Genomic DNA, 6,126 nt, shown 5'->3' on the forward strand with positions numbered 1-6,126 from the left:
CAGCTTGGAGCACGGAGTTGTTAAAATATGCATTTAGACTTTCAATCACCTTCTGTTGATCAACCACAAATGCCCTGTAAGTTGTAAACTCCACTGAGTAGCCATGAAAAATATCCTAACTGTAGAACATTCTCTCTAAACACTTTGAGGTTATCCAGTGTTTGCTTCTGTTGTCCATTAACTCATTAGTGATCTTCATGTATACATCCAGATCAAGGCTTGATCTTACGTGTTGGAAACTGTTTTGAATGCTCCAGCCCTTTGGTATTTAGAAAGTCTTGATTAGCTTGATATTTCCCTTGTAGCTTTAATCAAGTTCTGGTTCTTCCCTTGTACCACTCCATTCTGACACGGAGTTCCCAGTGCTGAATAAGTCTCAGAATATTCTTGATGTTACAGATATTAATCAGAACTGCTTCTTGAATTCAGTCCCATTATCTGATCACAAGATCATTTCTTCTACAGTTGCTTCCAGCTTGATCTTCTTTGATGTGATCAATCACCATCTGTGATGTCTTTTCTTGATAATGCACAAACAACAACTTTGTTTGATAAGAGTAGTCAACCACCATCACTAAGGTATATCTTTTCCTTGACGTGATGTTATCTTTGACTTCCCTTTCTGACATGCCTCACATTTTTCATCTTCTGAATTTCAGATGAGGCAGTCCTCTCACTAAACCCTTTTTATAAAAGAGTTCCTTGTGTTAATGTTCAAGTGTGAGAGCTTCTAATACCATAGCTAAACTTTTGTCAGATGAAGCTTTACAGTAGAAACCATTGACTTCACCTTTCCTGATAGTCTAGCCACGAACATATCATTTGCTTACTCTAAGAAGAGCAAGCTTCTCAATCTTCCTGCTTCAGATGAGACACTAATCCTTCATTGAATTGACATTTTGTCCTTTGATGCGAAACTGTCTGATAAGAGGATTTGTGCCTTGATTCTTCAGCAAGAAGTTGCTTCAATTATTATCAGCGACTCCAAGATTAGTTGTTATCAGTAATAGCAATTGTTGAATCCATAATGACATCCATTTTCTGCATAGCTTGTCCCATAATGAAAACATTTGCTATCATCTCCAAAGATTACTGACGGAATAGCTTTTGTTGATCACATTTGATTGTGAGGCTCTTTCTTTGATCATATGCCTTGAGTATGAATTACCAAGAATACATATGAATCAACTGACATGTTATGTCCTGCACTCACAAATGGATTAATAGTTCTTGGTACCCAACTTATCAGTTTGGGTCCAGATGGATTAGAGATATTATTATAAATAGAGATAACAACAGCTGCAACCTTATGTTAATTCTTATCTTTGACTGATCGTTTTCTCCATTTTAATACCCTTGACAAATTTGTCTCTAGGCTAGGGGAAAATTGGTTCCAACCTTACATAAGGAGGACTAACAGTCTTTGCCCTATTGAAATCCTAAACATGCTTTTTCTACAATTAATGCAAGTACTAAGAGATGCATTCATGGCATTGAAATAAGCAAGCATTGTATTAAGAATACATGGCATTCATTCAGAAACATTACACATACGAATTAAGCAAGACATGCATGATATGGAACAAACAGAATTAACAAATAAATCACTAACTCTATCTAGTCCAATCCTGTTGATAAATCTCATCTAGCTATCTCAATCCAATAATAAAGTAATACATCTTAACAAACAATTCAGATCAAATGAATAAACCACAATGTATTAGGATATAGAAGATAAGCATAAACAAAGGTCTTATATGCTGGAAAAACATATACCTCAGTAAAGCAATTAATCATGTTCAACAAATATTCAAACACATATTTAAGATCATCTAAATTAACATGCACAAGTAAACATCAATCCTAGTTACAATAAAAATAATCTAGTGAACTAGCTCAGCATTATCTATGTGTGATGCTATCATGGTTGTGTGAGTGTTAAACATTTAAACACTATGATCTTATCATGCATTGAATATTGAAAACAAAATATTGCAGTGGTTCAAGAATTTGAAACCTAAGATATGTGAGTAAGATCATCTTCAGAGATTGCTATGAAAGCAAGATATTCATTATTCTCGTCATCTGATCCATCCCAACTCTTTCCCGTGCACTATAAGTTTTGATTGGCTGCTTCCCTAAAAAATATTCCATATTTGTCTCAACTCTTCAACTGAATCCCTACTCATCCTTATTTGTCAAGCTTCTTGTTCTGTTGTAGCAAAACCCCTGATAGTTACTTGATACATATTGCTTGTCAAACTTGTAGCTATCAAATCTTGTTTATGTCCCATTCTCAGTCTATAACCACCTCTTGAACTGAATCTGTAAGAATCTCTGTTTCGGAATAGATAGGCTTGATCCTCGGATGTAGCCTATGTACTCCTTGTGAATCTGATGCGACTAAACTTCCATGACAAGTGAAACACTGCCCTGACGTCCAGTCCCTCAAGTACTTCTACCTAAGCTTCCTTTGATTCATCTATCAGTAAATCTTACGTTCTGTCCTGAGGTTCCAACCTTAATGCATGTAACTGAGATATTTGTTTGTCCCCACTATTTTCTCTGACCTCCACAATTCTTGCATGTATGATCTCATTGATTCCCGGATAAATATAGCATTGGTACAAAATACTGTGTGACTGTATAATCTGGAATCATAGAGTTGTCTTAAAATCTCCGAGAAAAATTGTACCCGTAGAAATTTCATTCATTTCCCGCGTCTGAAAACCCAGTGGTATCCTATGGAGTAAGCCTTTGAGGAAGTTCCACAATTTTTGTCTGTAGGTCTTGAAATCAGTTCCATTGGATTAAGAAAACCATTTCCTATAATTTTCGTGTTCGGGAATTTTCCGTCTGAATAGCACATGGTCTTCGTTTTCTTCGAAAGATTAAAATCCACTTTAAAAGGCCGGAGGAATCCTGAGTCTACCAATAATTTGAGTACCCTTAATTTAATATTTAAGAAAAATTTAAATTTCCAATATTTTTAATTTTCTTAGAAAATAAATTAATCAAAAATAAATATTTACGTAAAATCTAATTTTCAAGAATTTCGAATTTTCTTAAAAATTAAATAAAACGTAAATTATTATTTAAGAAAAAATTAAATTTAAGAATTTTAAATTTAGGGAAAAATAACTAAATCAAAAATAATTAAAAGGTAACAAAAGTTTCTGTGGCGACCAGGGACATCATCCAACTCTATACTGTAATGCAAGTTGCCTTAGATGTGTGGCGACTACAGTGACAAACTGTTTTGATTACAGGAGGCTGATACGATTTTTCTTCAAGTATGTCTGTGGCGACTAGTGTTTGTACGGCGACTACATGGAGATTTACTTGGTTTTATTCCCTGTGTGCACTTGGCTTGGATTTACTGTCTAGCGACCACTAGACTCTCGAATAGCGCGTGTTGCTCCCGTTGCGCGCGTGAATAAGCAGAAACTGGAAGCCCTCATCCGCGCGTGTTAATTTCTCGTGCGTTGGTTCAAACTGGCTTCTTGCTGCCATAATACATTTCAATTACTTTGAATATAATCGTACAAAATGATAGCCCTTTAATATCAATTGCCTGATTAACAAAAACCTGTAAACCAAAAACCGGCAGGCAATTAAACTGAAGATATATCCGAAATTTTAATTTATATTACTAATTTTATTTACTAAAATTTAAATAATAAATTTATTTAAGTCAAATTTATAAAATAAAATTATCTAAATTGGGTTCATAAAATAAACTTATTCAAGTTTAAGTAATAAACACATTTAAATTAAATTTATAAAATAAATTTACTAAATCAAATTAATAAAATAAATTTATGTAAAATCAAATTAACAAAATAAATTTATTTAAGGATCCTGATTTGTGTATCAATCAATCTGCTCTGATACCAATTGCTAGGTCCCGAATTATCATCGGGGGGGGGTTGAATACGATAATTACTAAATTAAAAATTCTTTCGAATTTTTACCGGATAAAATATTTAGTGCTCGGTTAGTGGTTTCGTGTTCTTGAGAGGAATAGTGTTTGGAACGATAAAAACAAGGAACACCAGATATTCGGGGAAATATATATTCGTATATAAATCCTCGAGGGGTGTTGCTACACTCCGGGATATAAATTAACCGGCCACAATCTAAGAACAACAAAGTTCCTGTCTTCTACAAAGATTTACAAATCAAATCTTATACAATGATCTAGCTTTTGCTTGTCTAGGATTTAATTACCGGGTAACGATTATAATGCCCCTAAGAATATACAAGAGTTAAATCGGGCATTATAACGTTACTCCAGTGAGAAGTTAAACAGATATTCAAGGTGCCCGAGCTTCTCTGTAAATCTATGCTTCTTGTATTATCAGCTCTCTTTTTGTTGGAGAAGAAGATAAATAGAACACTTCAGATCTGCTGCAAAGTGTAGACTTAATACAATAAAATGTGTGGCTGAGAATTGAGTGGCTTCTGTGGCGACAAGCTTTCTCTGGCGACCAAGTAGTTTTGTGGCGACAGGAGATACAGGATAATTGTGTGGCGACATGGGGAGGATAATCTCTGTGGTGACTTATTTGTGCAAGTACATGTTTATGTACTTAGTTAAAAAAACAAGTCACCTTCTGTGGCGATCAGGGAATCCCACCCTTCGTTAACTTTTTCCTTTATTTTTGTTTTCTTTTTCTTTTTTTCTTTTTAAGTTTAAATTGTAATTAAATTAATTTATAAAATAAACTTAAATATAAATTATATAAATAAACTAATTTAGATTTATAAAATAAACTTATTTAAAGTTTATAAGATAAATCAATTTAAGTTTATTAAATAAATTATATTAAAGTCCTTTAAATAAATTTATTTAATTTACCAATTAAACTTTAAGCTTCGCCAGTCCCCTGAGCTATTTAGCTGTATACCCCGCGCACCACTTCTCGTACTTTAATAGATAAACGTTCAATCCAAGTACGTTCCTCAACTTAACAATTCTTCTATAAATAATACCCAGATTCCTTTCACGAGCTATTGACGCCTAGTCCAACTGGTCTGGTTCACAGACGACTAACCCCGATTCAGGTCTTCGTATTATAGCCTTGATTATATTGTTAAGCTTGCCTCAACTTTATCGCTTCAGACACTGATTGTCAATAAATAACTGTAATTTCACTGGAATCCTTTCTGGTACTTTAGACAACGTCTTCAGTAACCTTTGTCTATACCATGTCTTCAATTTTTTAGATTCCTATGCTTCGAACACTGTCTATCTTCAATCAATGCCAATACACTGAAATCTTCCGGTAGCACTTGTATACGGAATCTTCAACATTTCTGAAACCCCTGAAAGTCTTTAACCTTTTTTCTTCACTGAGGCATGATCATTTTAATGAACTTCTTTCAGTGACCTATAGATAGACTTCGAGCTTTCTTCTAATCTTCTGATTCTTTGTATTTGCCTTGTCTTCATTCTTCCTGATTTCTTGTGTAGACGTAGTATTATTAACCTGTCATGTTCTAGTGTTGTTATCGTATTGAGTTATCACGTAACTGTTCATACAGCTACGCAGTCTCACCAACACATTTCTTCACTAGAGAACTCAGAGTTATCGACAAGTCTACAGTCATTAGAGAACTCTAAGTTATCAATAAGTCAAAGTCCACTAGAGAACTCAGAGATATCGATAAGTCAAAATTCACTAGAGAACTCTAAGTTGTCGATAAGTCAAAGTAAAGACATGATACTGAGAGATCTCGACAAGCTAAAGTTTCATTCGAGAACTCAGAGACCTCTATAAGTCAAATTTACTAGAGCATTAGAGATCTCGATAAGTCGTTATACTTATCGAGATGTCAAGATCTCTACATGCCTAATTGGAGATCTCGAGTAAAATTCTCAAAGTACAAAATCACAGACCAGTTCAATATTCATGATAAACAATCAACAAACAATCCAACCAACTGGATTGACAAGTCTACAAAAAGCAGCTTGAAGTATGTGCAAGATCAATGGTGAAGAGTAACTGACAGAGGAAGATTAAAATTATCACAAGATGCTAAGGATATGCTAAGACAGAAATGGAAGATCTACTTTTCTATAAATAGGAATGACAAGTGACAGTTTAGAAAAGCTAATAGCAT

The sequence above is a fragment of the Apium graveolens genome, chromosome 5 (genome assembly GCF_009905375.1).
Source record: "Apium graveolens cultivar Ventura chromosome 5, ASM990537v1, whole genome shotgun sequence".
Taxonomy (NCBI): Eukaryota; Viridiplantae; Streptophyta; class Magnoliopsida; order Apiales; family Apiaceae; genus Apium; species Apium graveolens.